The sequence below is a fragment of the Macaca mulatta genome, chromosome 12, assembly GCF_049350105.2.
Source record: "Macaca mulatta isolate MMU2019108-1 chromosome 12, T2T-MMU8v2.0, whole genome shotgun sequence".
NCBI classification, from domain to species: Eukaryota; Metazoa; Chordata; class Mammalia; order Primates; family Cercopithecidae; genus Macaca; species Macaca mulatta.
The window spans coordinates 16929319-16948042 of record NC_133417.1 but is presented as its reverse complement, the minus strand read 5'-3'; the positions used below and the strand labels follow the sequence as shown (position 1 = coordinate 16948042).

General features: G+C 52.4%; 1 long non-coding RNA gene across 1 annotated transcript; it reads right to left on the bottom strand.

Moving 5' to 3' along the window:
* Positions 1 to 1415: 1415 nt before the first annotated feature.
* Positions 1416 to 4270, bottom strand: LOC114671502 (uncharacterized). The gene is made up of 2 exons (XR_013402318.1): positions 3214 to 4270; positions 1416 to 2453 (listed from the first exon to the last, which is right to left on the bottom strand). It is a non-coding gene; the product is annotated as an uncharacterized LOC114671502 (long non-coding RNA).
* Between the last annotated feature and the right edge of the window lie 14454 nt (positions 4271 to 18724).

Sequence of the window (18724 nt, the reverse complement as noted above, 5' to 3'; positions counted from 1 at the left end):
TCTGGAATGGATGGGCAGATGGACGGATGGATGGATGGTGGTGGTGTAATCCTATGCATGTACCTACCATGCCTTTTCAGGACTATGAGCTCATCGCATCCTGGCACATGTTAGATCAGTAAACGCTTCTTGAGTGAATGAATGAGACCTCACCATTGAGGGAAGTTCTTGGAAGTTCCCCAACTCCTATCACAGCCTCCACCAAATGCATGACTCCCCCTGACTGAAGGGAATGTGCTGTACCCGGCGTTATTTACCGCAGCTCTGCACGTGAGGCGCAGCGGAAGCGCATGGGAGTCGCGGAGAGCGTCTTTTGGACAGCTTATCTCTTGGCAAGATTAAGCCGGCTCTCCACAGAGGGGCCCGTATTGCAGGCCTGCGGGGAGGGCTGGGCCCGCCGAGTTTGCACCTTTTTACCCGGCATCTGTCCCTGGGATCAGGAGAGCCGGGAGGCTGGATTAGATGGGTCAGCGCCCTGATTGACAGTGACACTTCCTCCCGTGCCCCCGCCTGCCCCCCGGCCTCTCCCGCTGTTCCTCTCCTGCCTCACCCGGGCCCCATCCTGTTCCCGAGAGCGGGCGATGCCTTCTAATCTCCTTACCAGGAAATTATTTTCCTGGGTGTGAAATCCCTGTCCGAGGGGGAGGGCAGCAGATCAGTCCTGCCCTGGCCTCCAGGCTGACCGCAAGGCCGTCTCCTGGAGACATCTGGCATGGCAGCGGGCACAGTCACAATGTTAGAGATGGGCAAAGCCTGGGCACTTCTACCCCCAAATGTGACCCTGACCTCTGGGATGGGCTGTCCCCAAACTGTTCCCTCCTGTCTCCATTCAAGGGAGTTTTAGAAAAGCATCCATGTCTGCCCATTGGTGACTGTTCCCTCCAGGAACATGCAGCATGGGGCTGGGGCTGGGCAGAGCCTGGCCTTGGTGGGGGTGAGCACTGGGACCCTGTCTTGTCCCTGCACCAACTACTGTGTGATTCTGGCTATGTCCCAACCTCTGGGACCTCAGTTTCCCTCTGACTTAACCACAAACAGACTCTGAGGGCAGGGATGGGGTCTTCTACACCTCATGTCCCGCAGTATCCAAGTATGTAACATTGCAGAGAAAATGACTGGGGGAGCAGGGGAGCAGCCACCCCTTACCACACTCCTCAAAGGGGCTCAGGACACCTCAATGGGATGTTTTGAATGAACACATCACTCTGATCATTATTAAGATCATGAAGCAAAGCCTTAAAAGAAGCAGCCTGAACACCAGGGCCAGTCCACGTGATTCACAGCATGAGAGATCGGTGCCTAGACCAAGAGATGAGCAGATAAAGAGGAGGAGGAGGGAACGGCTTTTGAACGTGCTTGCTTGCACCCCACCAGGCAAGACCCTCCACTGAATGACGGGGGCTGAGGAGGCAGCCTAGGGCACCGGTGAAGCCATTTATTTATTTACTTCTCTGTGCCTCAGTTTCCTTCCTTATAAAATGGAGGTAATAACAATATCTACTCATTGAGAATTTCAGTCCATTAATACGTGTAAAATTTTTAGAATGGTCCCTGGGGCAAAATAAGCACTTTATTATGATAATATCACTATTATTATGCTTACTGTAGAGAAGCCCTTGACACGTTTTTACTGTAAACCTGTTGGGAGTTGAATTGCGTCCCCACAAAAGAGATGTGGAAGTCCTAGACCCTGGTACATGTGACCGTGACCTTACTTGGAGATGGGATCTTTACAGATGCAATCCAGTAACTGTGAGTAGATCCTCCTGGAGTGGGGTGGGCTCTGTGCTATGTGCCCGTGTCCTTGGAAGAGGAGAAGAGACAGAGACACACGCACAGGGAGAAGTCCATGAGACGACAGGGGCGGAGGTGGGAGTCATGTCACTGCAGACCATGGAGTACCAAGGACTGGCGGCCACACCAGGAGTTAGGAAGAGGCAGGGAGACTTCCAGCCAGTCTCAGAGGAGGCAGGCCCTGCCGCCAGCTTCATCTTGGACTTGTGGCCTCCAGAACTGTGAGACAGACATTTGTTTGAAGCCACCCTGTTTGTGGCACTTTGTTACAGCAGCCTAGGAAACTAATATGATAACCAAACAAATGACTGCAGACTGGGAAGAAAGTCCCCAGCAAATGGTAGCTGCTCATTTAGGGCTGGCGGATCCATGCTGTGGGAGGTGGAGGATGTGGAGGAGCCAGATCGAAGAGGGCCGAGCATCTGCTCCTTGCTCCCGGGCCTGGCTGTGGGCTCCAGTGTGGCTCACAGGGACCCGCGGGGCTGGCCAGCCTGTGGGAAGCACTGTTTCTGCTTTCTGGTGTGCACGTCTGACCTTGTGGCCATGGGTCAGCCATCAAAGGCGAAGAGGGTGTGGCCACGGAGTCTTGCTGGCAGAGTCAAGGGTCTCCAGATCAGCAATGTCTCCAAGGGGATGTAGCTGCCTTTGAACCAGGCATTCTGGACAGACAGAAAACAGGCTCTGGGGCACGGTCTCCTCCCTCCTTGAGCCTCCCTCCCCCTCGCTCAGGCCCCCCTGACAGAAGACTGTACTCACTGTCACACCTACTTGGTCCAAACACCTTGAATCTTAGCAAGAGCCCTGGAGAAGTATTTTGGAAGCCCTGTGAGGGGGTGCTGAGACCCCAGGAGAGAAGGAGCTTCTCCGTGTGCTCCCCGGGTTTGGAGTAGGGCATTTATACAGTGTAGCTTCCTTAACCTTCACAGCCGACTTGATAGGAGGGCACCACTATGCCTATCTTACAAATGTGGAAACTGAGGCTCACTGGATTAAGTAACTTGTCCAAAGGCACAAACTAAGCCAAGGCCAGAGTTAGGCTTTGACCCTGGTTCCCTCTGACCTCACAGCCTGAGCCCTCTATCTGCTGTTTCCCTTTTTAAGGAGAAAAATTTCCCTTGTGGCCCTTCCAATTCCATTTACTTACCTTGAAACCTCTTTCTCTTCCTAGTATTTAGGAATGCCAGTGCCATTAATAATTCTTTGTAGGTGCCATTCTGAGTCTGGTCCCAAACTAGTCAACATTTTCCCCAGGGCCCTTGAAATGTCAGGCTCTACAGAAAGAGCAGACACAGAAACTGGGGAAGGCAGGAAAAATCCTGGGGTGTGAATCCTACACTTGGCTCAGCCGTTAACTTTCTCCAGAACCCTGGGCAGGAGACAGGAACTTCCTGTGCTTTCGATGCCCTGTGTATGAGTTACCTGTTGCCAAGTGGCAAACTGCCCCAAACTTGGTGACTGGAAAGCAGAGATCTGCTCAGGACTCTGTCGCTGTGGCAGGTACGTCTTGTCAGCCCCGTTTATTCAGTCGTCTGGAGGTCTTCTAGAGGTCCGCGATGGCCTCTCGCTGGCCTCCAGCCAAGGTTGCCAGAGGGCAAGCCCCAGCTCATTGGCCCTCTACTGGCCTCACCTCAGCTAATGCCAAGCGAGTCACATGGCCAAGTCCAGGGTCAGCGTGGGAGGGTCACAGGGCACATATACCAGGAAGTGGGGTTGATAGGGGGCATTTATGTAACAACCTGCTCCTTCCTGTATGTCTCAAATCAAACATTCTAAAATGCAGAAAAACATGCCTAGAAGATCAAGTCGTTCTGCTGTCATTGTCTCTGCGTGAAATAACATTCATGTAGGGCTTTCCGATGGACAAAGACATCACTTTTGGCATAATGATGCCGTTTAATGTTTCCACCTGCCCTCCGAGAGAGGGGTCTTTTGTAAACCGGAGAAGTGAGATTTGGAAAAGTTAAAGCAACTTGCACAGACACAGGTTAACAAGCGGGATGGGAGCAGGACCCAGGCCACACAGCACCTGAAGCCCATTTACCCCTCCCACGTGGACGCATCTGTCCCTCTGAGTTACTGCTGTCCCTGGGCCCTGCCAGAGCACGGCTCAGCACGGGCCGAGGCCCTCTCCCCTGGCAAAGGGGCTGCCTTAGGAAGAACCCAGAGCCATGATGTGTTTATCCGATCGTCCTGAAGTCTGGGAGAGAGGCGAGATGGGCATCTCGTGTCAGAGAACCTGCCTTGCTGCCCCACCCAGGGGCCATTCCTGTGGGAAGGGCACAGCTGCAGCGACTCACACACCCAGTGTCCGATGAGTCTCCACGAGAAACGGCTCAGGAGCTGTGGAAGGAGAGGGTCCTGGAGGTTAGGCTGGGGCCCCCGGGGAAGGCTGAAAAAGCCGGGATTCCTCAGCCGCAGCAGCCGGGTTGAGTGGCCTGGTGCCCTTGTTTCCCTGCTGGGTGTGGTTACCGCAGCATCAGAGCAAGCTGCGGCTGGGCCGTCACCAGCCTCAGAAAGTCCCTCTCTGGACCAAGGGCTGCTTCCTACTGTAGACTTGGGCCTCCGTCTCATCCAGGGTCTCATTTGGGACGCGTTGTTCCTTCTGGCAGTGACGCCATCACCTGCTTCTGGAAGGGAACCTGCCCATTCATGTGGGCGGGCAGCTGCTGAAGAGGGAAGTTTCATTGTTTAGGACCATTTGCATAAATAACGTGTGCTGCCTGCAGGAGGAAAAGGAGGCTCCTGGGCTGCTTCTCAGGGAACAGAGTAGACTCCAGCGCATCTTCCTTTCTGGATTGATTTCAGGTCACACATACGTATGAACACGGATAACACAGTGGAGTGAGGCCCCAGGCACACATCTGATGTACAGGCGTCCATCTGTGGAGTGTGCCCACACAACATACAGTGACACTTTACACGGGTGTGTATATGTGTGCCTTAACATGAAATCTGTGTAGAAGCACCATGCCTATGCATACTCTACGGAAATGCGGTTAGACACACGCACCCGGTATCTGTGTGCCATTTCTATAACTAGGCAGGTCAGCTCTGGACACGCGCACTGTGTGTACTATGTCCACACCCACACACACATAGCATGGGTTTGCATGTGCTGTAGGAGCGTCTGTCTATAAACACACATTGTAAGTCGTGTACGTATGTTGTATATGTACTCATAAATACGCAATCTGTTTACTCTAAATTCCTCATAAACACACACAGCACACAGGCACGGGCACGTGAATGCCTGTGTATGTGTGCGCCTCGACACTGACGTGCTCTTTTCTGTTTCAGAGTCAGTTGCTGCCTGGGCTAGCCCTGCCTCAGGCCCGGATTCCCCCTTTGTGTTTGTAAACAGTTCTGGCGCCGTCCCTCCGTCACAGCTTAATAGACATTGCGCCTGAGCTCTTCTAATCCTCCCATGGTTCAATCTCCTAATCACAGAGCCTGATCTCTCTGGAATATCCGCTTGGAAAGGAGAGGGGATGTGGCTGGTCCCATGGCTGTTGGAAAGAAGGGACTCACTCCTCCCTGGTCCCGCCCAGATGCCGTGGGGCTCTGCAGTTGTGACTTCGCTTGGGACCAGGGCACACTGAGCCTGCCACTGGCCCTGAGAGTGGGCTGTAAGGGCCAGGCCTGGATCTCCATGACACCCGGTACCTCCTCCAGGAAGCCCCTCACCCCGCTCTCCCTGGCGCTGCTCTGAATGGACCTAGCACTCCACTGCACTGGTCTCCTTGGTCTCCATGTCTGTCACCCAGCAGCTATCGCTGATGTGCAGGCTGGGGGTGGTGGGTGAGGATACAATGCCTCTCCCCTACTCCTCAGGTCCCGTGAGGAGGGATTCCTGCCAAGCTCCCCCAGCCTCCTGCCCCAGCTCCCGCCTCTTACCCCAGAGCGGGAGGGGCCCCCGGGGAACACACACTCAGCAAGTGGCTGCGCTCTTCAGAGCTGCTGGTGCCTGGGGATGAGTCCTGCGTGGGCCGTGTCCCGTTGCTGCCCCTCACCAAACCACAACCTCCACTCCAGCCTCTTCCTGTCAAAACTGGTGTTTTCATCTCCATCCGCCAGGATTTTAACCTCCCAATTAGTTCCAAAGTTGGGCTGAAACGGTGTTTTTTGTTTTTGTTAATTCAGTCTACTCTAACCCCAAATTATTGAAGCCCATTGTATGCCAGGCACCGCACACGACACTGGAGACCCCTGACAGTGGAGCAGACGTAGTCCCTGCACTCATGGAATGCAGGGACACTTGGGGAGGAGAACAACAGGCAAAGCAGGCCACACCCGATGGGTAATTACACTGTGGCAAGGGCTTGGAAGGAAAGGGACAGGCTACTGAGATAAAAGAACGGTCTGGGCAGGGAAGGGTCCAGATAGAGCAGCCAATGAAGGCCTCTCCTAGGAGAAACAGAACAGATGAGAGTCCGTCTTGCAAAAAGCTAGAACAGGGAGTGCCGGGGTAGGGAAAAGGCACATGCAAAGGCCCTGGGGTGGAGTGTGGCTGGCATGTGGTGAGGGAAGGAAGAGGGGCAAGAGCTGAGGCTGGAAAAGGAGGCGGGATCATCCATCCATGGTAGCAAAGTGGGTTCTGTCCGAAGGGGACTGGGAAGCCTTGGAAGGTTTTGGGGTGGGCAATGGGCAGTCACATGATTCTTGAGTTTAAAGAGCACTCTGGCAGCCCCGAGGTCAGAGAGGAAGAGGCTGCAGGGAGGGGATGAACTCTGTGCCTCCCATGAGCACTGGCTGGCAGCCACTGAGCTGGCCTAGACCTCCATCCTCTCAAATCAGCCCCGCAGAGTGGTGGCGTTGCTGCTGCCTGCCTCCAGCCCACAGGCGAAGGCAGTGCTAGAGAACATGGCCAGCCGCGCTGCTGTTCAGACAAGAGAAACACCACCAGCAGCAGCAGGCATTTTCTCCTTCAGTCCTCCCACCCTCTGGCGGGGGACACTATTTTTTATCTCCATTTGTCAAACACGAAGCTGAGGCCTAGGGAAGTTAGGTGACTTACCGAAGGTCACACAGGCCTTGGAGTACCAGGCATGAGCCACAGCTGGCCGCCACCCACGCAGCTGCAGAGATTGGGGTGCCTGTCCTCGCTCTTCCCGAAGGGTTGTATTTTGTCCATGGTGAAGATATTCTCCTTTCATGCCTCCCCAAGCTTGTTCAAACATTCGTAAAAGACATAATAACTGCTACAGTGTTTGCTCAGTTCAGAAAAAAAAAAAAAAAAAAACGTGGTCTTTATTCTTTGGAGGGATGGTCCAGGGCAGGGTGGAGGTGTGGGTGGGGAGACAGGGGTGCAGTCGCCACCTCCCCCAGCAGGCTCACTAAAAGGTGCTTTTTCCATGGCTGTTGAGATGATGATGGAAAGATGAGAGCAGAGTGGGTGCAAGGCAGGGCTGAAGCCTCTAGGGTCGGCTGGGAGGCAGTAAAGCCAGGATCCACAGGGGTGCCTCTTCAATGTGCTCACTCCCTGCCAGCCAGCAGCCGCCCACCCCGATGGCAGCACACGGGCAAGCTATTAATGGGAGCCCTATGTACCCACAATGTCCCAACATTGAGTTCCTGACAGCCCAGAAGGGGAGAAATGTAACTGCTGGAGATTTGATAGAATTGTTAAAAATACTTGAAGCCCATCACTTAAATGGTGAAACATGCTGGAAAATGTCCTACTTGATAACACATAATCTCCAAGCAAAGTCATGATGATCACCTCTTAACTGACGGGGGCCACAGTGTCACGTTATCTGTGACTCCTTTTCCAGCCTGCATGTGTACACAAGTGCACACATATACATATCCTTCATGTGGGCACACACACACGCACACTCACATACACCTTCATACACGTACATGCACATACATATCCTTCATGTGGATGCACATGTGTACACACACACACACACACACACACTCACAGTCACACAGAGACATACTTTTTCCTTGCTTAGCTTATAATTCAGAGACATGGATTCAGAGACAGCTCATCAGGCCTCCATGCAATACAAATCTTTCTACCCATCACACTGCTTTTTCTTCCAGTTCATCAATTCTCTTTTCGACTGTAGCCGTTTGTTTTTCATTTCAATAACCATGCCTTTCATTTGCGGAAGTCCTATTTGATGCTTTTGCAAATTTAACTCTTCTTTTTTAAATAGTGTCCTGTTTCTTCTTAATTTTTCTTGTCCTTTTTCCCGTAATGACTTGAAGCACAATTAGTTTGTAGTCTCTTTCATGTTATTCTTGTTTTCGTTCTTGGGGTGCCTGCGTGGATCTGGGGTTTGCTTCCTCATGGGGTGTGTGCTTGTTTATCTCAGCAGGAGTTGTTTTCAGAGTCCCACGTGTGGGTGGTGGAACAAGCTCTGCAGAGCAGTTTGGCTTTCCATTCTTCCAGGGATCCAGGGGTTTCCCTGGCTCTGCACTGGGTTTCATGTTAGTTTCTTGGCTGAGGATTCCTGCCAGGCATGCCTTGAAGCTCCACATCGCTGCACGGCACAGGCTTGGGCCTTTAAACTGTCACGGAAGACTTTGTAAGTCCCACTCAGAGCCCTAAGCAGAGGGAACATACTCTCTTTTCTGGGTGAGTGGGTGGCATTTTCAAGTCCCATTGTCACAGACTGTGGCTGCCTTTCAAGTGTCTTAGCATTCTATAAGGGTCTCCTTTTTAGCGGCCCACCTGCACAGGCACAAGGCCATAGCCTGCTCCCACTGGGCATTCAACCCCAGCTCCCAGCACCAGCAGACTCTAACTGGGCTGGAAACAGCCACGGGCATCTGAGGTGTTGGCCCGAGAATTTGTGTTATGTGTTTGTTACTGGCCCAGGGAATTCCCTTTAAGACAGGCTCTATATTCAAAACATGAAAATTAAACCATTTTGTGCATCAAAAGACGTTATCAACAAAATAGAAAGTCAGCCCATAGAATGGGAAGAATATCTACAAATCATATACCCAGAATAATTACAGAATTCAACAGAAAAACCAACAGCTCACTTCAAAAATGGACAAAGGACATACACAAATATTTTTCCAAAGAAGATATATGAATGGCCAATAAGCACATGAAAAGATGCCCAGCATCACAACTCATTAGGGAAAGGCAAATCAAAACCACAGTGAGATACCACACGGCACCTATTAGGCCGGTCACTACCAAAACAGAAAATAACACGGTTGGCGAAGATGTGGAGGAACTGGAATGCCTGGACTCTGTTGGTGAGAATGTAAAATGGTGCAGCAGCCGTTGCTAACAGTATGGAGGTGCCTCAAAAGATTAAAAATAGAATTACTATGCGATCCAGCAATTCTACTTCTCAGTATATACTCAAAGGAACTGAAAGCAGGGTCCTGAAGAGATATTTGCACACCCATGTTCATTGCAGCCTCATTCACAATAGCCAAAAAGTGGAAGTAATCCAAGTGCCTATCGACAGATAAATGGATAAACAAGACATGATATATCCGTGGAATGAAATACTATTCAGCCTCAAAAAGGAAGGAAATTCTGACACACACTACGACTTGGATGAACGTTGAGGACAGTATGCTAAGTGAAATGCGGCAGTCGCAAAAGGACAACTACTGTATGATTCCACTTATCTGAGGCACCTAAATAGTCAAATTCATAGGAAAAAAATAATGGTTTCCAGAGGCTGGAGAAACGGAGAATGAAGAGCGATTATTTAATGGGTGCAGAGTTTCAGTTTTGCAAGATGAAAAAAGTGAGGGTGTGGATAGTGGTGACGATTGCACAACAATGTGAAGGCACTTAACGCCGGTGAACTGCATATTTAAAAATGGCTAGCCGGGTGCGGTGGCTCAAGCCTGTAATCCCAGCACTTTGGGAGGCTGAGACGGGCAGATCACGAGGTCAGGAGATCGAGACCATCCTGGCTAACACGGTGAAACCCCGTCCCTACTAAAAAAATACAAAAAACTAGTTGGGCGAGGTGGCGGGCGTCTGTAGTCCCAGCTACTTGGGAGGCTGAGGCAGGAGAATGGCGTAAACCCGGGAGGCAGAGCTTGTAGTGAGCTGAGATCCGGCCACTGCACTCCAGCCTGGGCGACAAGAGCGAGACTCTGTCTCACAAAAAAAAAAAAAAAAAAAAAAGGCTAACATGGTAAGTGTTGTGTTATGTGTATTATACCACTGTAAAAAACTGCACAAAAGATATTCCCCCAAAGATCTGTAAGCTTATATATAGCATTGCTCTATGTTTGTATCAGAAGGGAGGGGTCTACATTAATTCAGTCTGCTATGTTGTCAGAAGGTCAAGTTCTTGCATCTCTCCCTTCCACTCGTCCTTTTTAGTTTTTAAAGGATTTGTAAACATGAATTTAGTGATTACTGCTGTGATCTTATTTGCAGTAACAATGATCACAAGATTGGAGTGAGACTGAGCCATGGCAAGGGAATGGATGCTATAACCCATCGAGCAGGTAAAGAAACAGCCTCAGAAAGATTCTGTAATGTACCCAAGCTGCACACCTGCCAAGTGTTGGAAACAAGATTCAAATTCAGGCTGTTCAAGTCCATGTGTTTTCACCTATCAGATGCCTCCTGAGCAGAGCCCTGCTGCCCCTCCTGTGGGAAGCCCTGGAATAGCACGTGGAAGGTGGGCAGTTGGATAAACAGTGTGAGTGGACCTCCGTTCAGGAAGGCTTCCTGGAGAAAGTGAACTTGGTGAAGTCCTCAAGGGGCCTTCTTCAGAGGCTCCCCCTCTCCCTTGGGTCACTCAGTCTCCCCTCCTCCTCAGCCTTCCCCCTCTACTGCCCCAAAGGGAGACACATCTCAGTCAGCTGAGTCTTGTGTTGCCTTCCCAGGAAGTCTGCCTCTACCAGAACATTCTGTCCGTCGGTTCAGATGTGTGTCTGATCTTTGTGGACGCATGAGTTTGGACAGCTGCCCTGGACTGTGTGCAATTGAGACCACTTCTTGACCTTGAATGTCTCCAAGGGGACCAGCCTCTCCCTCAAATACCTGCAGACCAGAAAAGCCCAGGGAAGGCCAACTGGGCAACTCACAGCTGGCTGGGCCAGAGCTCCTGGAGCCAGGCCCATGGCCACCTGAAAACAGACTGGTTTCTTGAGACCAGGAAACCAGCGTGCATAAGGAAAGGCCACCAGCTTCAATGGGGGCAGATCTGAGTTTGAATCCTGGCTTTGCTTTAACCTCTCTGTGTCTCCGTTTCTCATCTGCGAAATGGTTTATAGTGCCCGCCTTGTAGAGAGGTCTAGAGAATTACAGAATCGTGTATGTGAAGTGTTAGACCAGAAAGAGAGCAGGCATTCCATGCACAGTAGCCCGAGCCTCTCAAAGCACCCTGAGAAATTACCGCGCTCCCAGAGGCGTGACGGGAGCTCTGATAAGCTATTGTTGACTTCAGCTTCGGGGTGGGAGGCGGATCGACTGGGGCTGGGGAAGGACAGGAGGTGGGAGAAGAGCAACCTTAAACTTGAATGGGCTCAGACTCACAGTCGGACAGACCGTGTAGGAACTCTCTCTGCTCTCTTCAGAACTGTAAATCTAAAACCGCTCTGACATAAAAGTGGGCTTAGTGTCCACAGGTTTTGTTAAATGCAGATTCTGAGGCAGCAGGTCTGGGTGGGGCCTGAACATTTTTTTTTGTGTTACTCAGCTGTTCCCAAGTCGTCAGACCTCATTCTGGGGGCAACGGAGTAGTGCATCCACGTGAGGGGTAGGGGACTTTGACAAGAGGGAGGTGTCCTGGGTGGAGGTGCGGCTCCCCCTCAGTGAGGTGGCATGGCCTCGTAGCACTTTCAGTACCGAACTTGCTCTCCTGCTGCGGCTGAGGAGGAGGATGAGGATGAGGATGAGGACAAGATGAAGGCCCTGTGGCAGCTGGGGAGGGGCCCTGTGGAAACCGCATAGGAGATGGCTGTCCCTCCTGCCTGGCTCCCAGCCCACCAGCCCCTCCCCTCTGCACCCTGAGAGGAAGGTGTGGTGGACACTTGGCAGTGACATTTGTGGGAGGCAAGAAGCCACTTCCCTGAAAGTCACCCGAAGACTTAAGTGCCCCAGTTGACCCTGGGGTTTTCCAAGTCTGAATCCTTCCCCTTCATAGTGGAAGCTGGGAGCTGTCCTTGGGACCCATCTCCCCACGGGGCCAGGGGCCAGGAAATGGCTGCTTCTGCCCCTCGGAGTTGAAGGTGGCACCTGAAGCCCTTGGAAGTCTGGGTTACCCATGGAGAAATCAGGGCCTGGTCCCCATCCTGAGCCCCCAATGTGGACAGGCTGGGGCCTGGCCAGGCCAAGCAGGCGCAGCCTTCCCATGGCTGCCTGGGACCGGCTGCCTCCTTCCCCGCCTTTGCTCTTCCTCCTGCCCTTCTCTCCATCCACTGCGTCACCACCTGCCTGAGGGGTTTTACTCCATTGAGCCTGCTCAGACAGCTGTCTGCCACAGGGACCACAGCCTGGGGCGGGGAGTCAGAGTGCCTGTTCCCAACCATCCGTGTGGTGTTCCTCGTTCCATGCCTCAGTTTCCCAGCTATGATGCAGGGGTTGGACAGGACGGTTTCTCGGTGCTTCTCCAGATGTAACCACCTTGGGTCTGTGGCAGTGAGTTGGAGCCGGGGGCCTCCCAGTCCCAGCTGCCTACTCCCAGCTCTGCCCGTGCCCATGCCCCATGTGCCCTGCCATGCTGCCCCATCTGTGCTCTTCACCTGTGTCCAGAGCAGCTCTGGCCAGGCCAGGAGGTTGGGGGAAGCTGAAATGCAGCCTCCCCGGCCTTGAGCCCTGGCTCAGGGCCTGTCCTCCTACAGGCTGCTTTGGCCTGCTGGCACCATCTCAGCCTTGAGAGTGAGCCCTTTGGGGGCACTGACACTGGCCTCCTAGCACCTCACCAGCCCAGCTTGCTGTGGGGCTCAGGGAAGGCTTGGGGTGGGCAAAAGATGCTGCATCTGCCCTGGAGTTAGGATGCTCCCGTGTCTGCCCACATGGCCCTCCCAGAAGGGGTCAGCAAGTGGCTGGGGCAGGGGGTCCCAGAACTAGAGTGAGAGGGATCCCCTAGGCTTCAGGGCATCAGTCAGGGCTTATAAAAGTAAAGTGCAGTTGAAGCTGAGGAGCCCAAGGCCAGATCCAAGGCACAGAGACCACCATGGTTGCCATGTCAAACCAGTGGGCTGGGGTGAGCCGAGGGCAGCCTAGGAGCCACCGGGACAAGCAGGGCAGTGGGGCTGACCTCAGAGGCTGTCCAGGCAGCTGCCGGCCTGGGGCTGGGCTGGCTCAGAGGCCCAAAGGGAGAGCTGAGAAGAAATGACACCCACCCGGTCACCCCTCAAAAAACATCCATGAGGGCATGTCGAGGACCTTCCCTCTAGGTCCTCCTTGTTTTGGGCTGCATTTTTCTTCTGATTCTCTGGGACCCCAAGGCCCCCAACCTGAGGAACCAGTGATGGGTGCAAGCCAGAGGTTTGCGCCTCATCACAGTGAGGCAGCTATCAGTGCCGGGGATCCCTGCCCCAGGCAGGCTCCAGGCAGTGCATGGGCGGCTGGGCAGCAGCCTCCCTCCCCAGAACTGAGACGCCTCCTCAGCCACGACACCAGGATGGGCCCAGCCAGCCACCTCCCCCAGATCCTCCTCTTGACACCATGCAGAGAGGCCAAGACCCACTCCCGCTGGAGGTGGGAGAGTATCCCTCCCCACTGGGGGTGCACCAGGACAGAGGAAAGCCTGATGCTGTCTCGAGAGGGTCTGCCAGGCTGCCGACCTTAGGTACTCTGGGACAGGAGCCTCAGGCAGCCTCCCAAACTGCACTGGACCCACCCAGAACCAACTTCCACTGGAGCCTCAGAGCTCTGAGCAACGGGGAATGACCAAGTTCTGAGCCAGTGGAGCCTGGTTAGGGTCAGAGGGGCCCAAAGGCCTGCAGCCCTCATGGTCCCAGAAAAGGTGACTTTTTATTTGACCCAGTAGTATTGCCCCTGCCAGAGGAGAACTGAGGCAGAAGGACACGGATCCCAGCATGGGGGAGCCAGCCACCTCGGGGTAATAAGCATGGGGTGCCAGAGCTGCTTCCCAGTGGAGCCTTGGTCTACCCAGACAAAACCAGAAGGACGTGAGCACTGGCACCCCATGGGCTGGACCCCAAATGCGGCTCCCCACCAACTGAGTGTCTATGGCAGGGGGGCTTTACCTCTGCATCTCAACTCATCATCTTCACAATGGGATGGAAGTATCGTTGCTTTCCGAGGGTTCTTGGGAAGGCCCAGCAAGATGATGCCTGTAAGGCACCTGGCAGTGTGACCAGGACAGGGAAGATGCCCGATAAACGGAAGATGATGAGGATATAACAATAACCACTGCAACAATAATAATCATCATCAATACGGTGATTATCATTTTATCATTATACAATGATACATTAATCCAGCACAGTATTCTGTCTCCAGCAGAAACTGAGGGATAGACCCACTGGCCTTAAAATACATTGTGGTTAATTATTCTAGTCTTCAGTGTTTATGGCAACCTTGGCTGCTAGCTAAGTGCTTTCCCATATAGGATGGTCCAAAACAGGCTTTAACAGGTGAGTCCCTACTGTGTACCAGACACAGCCACCCTTTGCCTGGGATCAGGATGCATTGAATGCCCCCTGTGCAGCCCCCTTAAGCGTCACACAAGACAGCCATGGTCCCTGCCTCGTGGAAGGGGGCAAGAGAATGAAGAGGGGTTTACAAAGAGCACAGAGTAATGCTGACACAAGAGCTAACGCTACAGAAGGAAAAAAACTGAGACTCAGCAGAGTCTGTCGCTGGTCCAAGGTCACCCCCTGGCCTTGGCACAGCTGGGGGCAGCACAGGGTTTGAGTGCAAAGCCCAGGCTCTTTCACAGAGCGTCACAAAGTGCTGGTTGAGTTTATGCCACCATCGCCACACTACAGGGCTGGCACCTTCCACTCCCGCCTTCAGGCAGGGCTCATGGCCTCCACCGCTGCTTGGACTGAATGAGTCCACCCAAAATCCATAGGTTGGAACCTAGTCACCAAGGTGATGGTATTAGGAGGTGGGGCCTCCTTGGGGGGGGATCAGGTCATGACAGGGGAGCCCTCATGCATGGGATTAGTGCCCTCATACAAGAGCTCTGCCACCCCTTCTGTCACATTAAGGATGTAGTGAGAATATGGCTGTCTGGGAACCAGGAAGCAGGCCTCAGCAGACACCAAACCTGGTGGTGCCTTGATCTTGGACTTCCCAGCCTGCAGAACTGTAAGAATTCCATTGCCATTGTTTATAAGTTACCCAAACAAACTACTATCTATTTTGTTACAGCTGCCCAAATAGATGGAGACAATCACAGTGCAGCCACCTTGAATCCATCAGCCCCTGGGGACCCCACTTTCCCTGTGTTCTTGGATCCTACGCCATGGAGACTGCACATGGTAAATGCTCAGGAAACCCTTGCTGGGAGAAACTTCTTCAGAGCAAGCCTCTTCCAGCTCTGACAGGCCATGGCTCTGGCAGGGTCTGCCATGCTGACTGGGCTTTAGCTTGGCAGGTTAGGCAGTGGGCAGAGAGCAGAACCCCACAACAGGAAGACAGGGGGCATAAATGTGGCCGGCCCCCCTTCCATAGCCACACATCATCTCTAACCACTCGTCAGTCACAGATCTTCCCGAGGAACAGAGGGGTGGCCTCTGTTCGGCAGTGTTTCAGGCTGTGCCGTGCCCGCTGTCCGCTTGAGTCAAGGGGAACATGAAGCTTCCCTCCATCCCTGCCCTTGGTGGTAGGACGGGGGTAGGTGGAGACAGGAGAAATGTTGGGGGAAGGTTGAAGAGCAGTGTGCAATCACCTGGAGAAGGAGACACAGGTGGGAGGCAGCATGTAATAGGGACCAAGACTTCTCCCTCCTTGAAGTCAATACCATCTATTTGTCTTCCTCTTTTGAGTCTTCAAGAAACAATAGAAATCAACAAGAATGAGCGGCAGTAAGTGCATTAGCAAACAAGAAGGAAAATGACCAAGCTCATTAGTAATTAAAGAAATGCAACCAGCAATCTTTCTTTCTTAATTATTGCAGAGGCAGTGATTTAAAAAATAAAATAAAATGGGAAAACTCAGAGCTGCCGCCGTAATGAGGTTAGCGCTGTGTGTTTGCTTGTTGGGGTGTCATTATGCTGGCCATTTGACCATAGGTATCAAGAGGCTTAACAAGGATGATGACTTATAATCCAGCAACTGCATGTAGGGTATCTGAAATACAGACCAAACTCATACACAAAGATGTTGACCATAGCGTCATTTACTATTTTGAAAAATAAGAAACAGCCTCCATGTCTTATAATAGAGGGTTTGGTAAATAAATTACGGCCCATCTGTTAGAAAGAACATCAGGCAGTCAATACGATGATTCTCAACAAGGATTGCTAACAATGTGGTGTGCCGCTGGGATGATCTGAGTAGAGCAAAAGGCTCTACTTGGCTCAAACAGTAAGGGGTGTGCTGTCTCTCAGAGTCAGAGGCAGGTCGTGGGACCTTGTTCCCTCCAGCTCTCCCCTCGGATACCTCCTCTTGGCTCCTCCTAAAGCTGGTCTTGGGTTGCAAGGTGCAGCAACTGGCCCAGGAATCCCATCCCGCTGCCACCATGTCCAGAGAAGGAACAGCGACTTTCTCTCTCGGGATCGGGAAAACCCAAGAGGCCCCCAACAAAGTTTCCCTTGGTCTAGTAGCCTGCAGGCGGGTGTAGGCCCACACGTAGACTAATCCATGGCAGGGTGGGGACAGGCTCTACCAAGTCTGGCTGTAGATGATGCCCAGGGTGGCTGCAGACAGGACCTCCCACCTCACGTGGGAAACCATGTTACAGTGTAAAGCAGGAAAAGCAATAGCACCCCCCAAAAAGTATATAACAGGAATTACCTGTACTGCCCTGGCAGCTGTCCTGTAAATTTGAAATCATCTCAAAATAAAAAATATCTGAGATTACTTTCCTAGTTTACTTCAGCAAATCAGTGAGAGGTGAAGAGAGTGCACTGATGACGGTAGCATCTCTTTCTGTCACCATTTCCTTTTATTTTCTTGATAAAGAGGAATCAACTATAACAACCTCGTTGGACTGTCTTGCGGGGGGGTGGGTATTTCGTCAATACTAAAGCTATAGAACTGAAATATGCAAATAACAAATGTTTAAATTTGTTTCCTCTCCTTCCTAAGTTGTATGTATAGCATGATCACACGGTCTCAACCTGGGAGCAGAGCCAAAAGCTGGCATGCAGGTAGCTTATTTGGAAACAGTTACCGGGGACTAGCCTGAGAGAGCTGGAGAGAGAAAGGGGAGGAGGGACCACCAATCCAAGAGCACGTGATCCTGTTGACCATCGCTATGGACACCTGGGGCTCCACCCCACTGGAGCCTTGTAAAATGTGACTCAGAACCAGCCACCCAGGAAACAAAATGGGGAGCGTTTGTCCACTGGGTCACATTCATGGGCAGAGCACACCGCACTTCTGGGCTGGCCATGCACAAAGGCTGAGGGCTGCAGCATTGGAGAGGCACCAAGGGTGGTCACAGGCAAAGGGCCGTCACCTCTGCACAAAGCTGCTGCAAACCCACATGGAGCCAGTCTCCCTTGAAGTGGTGCCCAGGAGGTGCCTGAAACAGTCCTATAAAATCAAAAGCCCTGCACCCCGGCACATAGTGAGCTTGAGGGCACAGATTCTACTATAATCAGCTCGTCGGCACCACTGAAGTGAGGATCTCAACAAATGTTTGCCGAAAAAGAATGAAAAGCTGATAGAGGAAGGCACAGACAGGTTAATGGTTACCTTTGGGTGGGAGGTTAAGGGCTTCCCCCAACCCTGTCTCTGTATTTCCTATGCTTTCTCTAATAGAAACGTTCTTTTCATGAGGAAAACATTGTATTTTCCTGTTTAAAATCCCCTCAATAATTTCAGAAGGTATTGCAGAGCAAGAGTGAGCCTCTGACAGATAAATGCTCTTTTCTCTCGAGTGATCCGATGACAAAGTCATCCGCAGAGACTGGTGTTTCCCACTGGTCATTTTGATCTTGGCCAGCCCGTCGTCATAAATAAAAGGGCCGTCCCTCGCAGCCCAGAAGACAGGCCAGGTGTTGAATGCTTTTGTTCTTTTTCTGGGAGTGAGGGGTACTTTAGACTGAACCAGGCACGTGGGCTAGAGAGGACAGAACACTGGCTTCAAAGCTGGCCAGCCGCTACTCCCGGCGATGCCCCCACCAGCCGAGTGACCTGGGGCAGGCATAGAACCTCTCTGATCCTCCAGTTGCTCTTCTCCAAAGCAGTTCCCGGCAGAGCTGGGGGAGGATCAGGAGCGAAGGGGCCTTCCCCACCCAGTGGGGCTCAGCAAAGATCAGTTCTTGTGCCGTCCTTCCCGGTTTGTGATCAGGCCGTGCTAGGGAAAGCCGGCCTGATGACTGCCTGTGGTGGGGAACCAGGGAGGACAGGCCAGTGGGCGGGTGCAGCAGGTACAGCAGCCAGGACTCCTCGTGCCCGGGCCTGGGCCCATCCCCTTCACTGCCTGGAGCACAGGTCAAGTGCCAAGTGTCCCACGATGACCATTGATCACACGGCCCAAACAAGCCCGAGATTTGGTTTTATTTCTCCTCTGGAAATGAAGGACAATAGCAGTCTCTTGCTCAGGAAACTTCGGAGTGGACCAAATGACATGTGCATGGCACTTGATAAATAACAATGCATGATGTGCGTGGCACTTGGTAAATAACAACGGTGCTACAAGGGAATGTTTGATGTGCGCCAGGGACTCTCAGTGTTTCAGTCCTCACCATAGACCTGCGAGCCCGATAGGAAACTGAGGTGGACAGCAGAGAGGAGAGTCACCTGTCCAAGGCCACATGGCTTAGTGGCTTAACTGGGAATGAGAGCCAGTCTGACTTCAGAGCCTGGGCTCTGATCCCCTACTCTGTGAGTCTC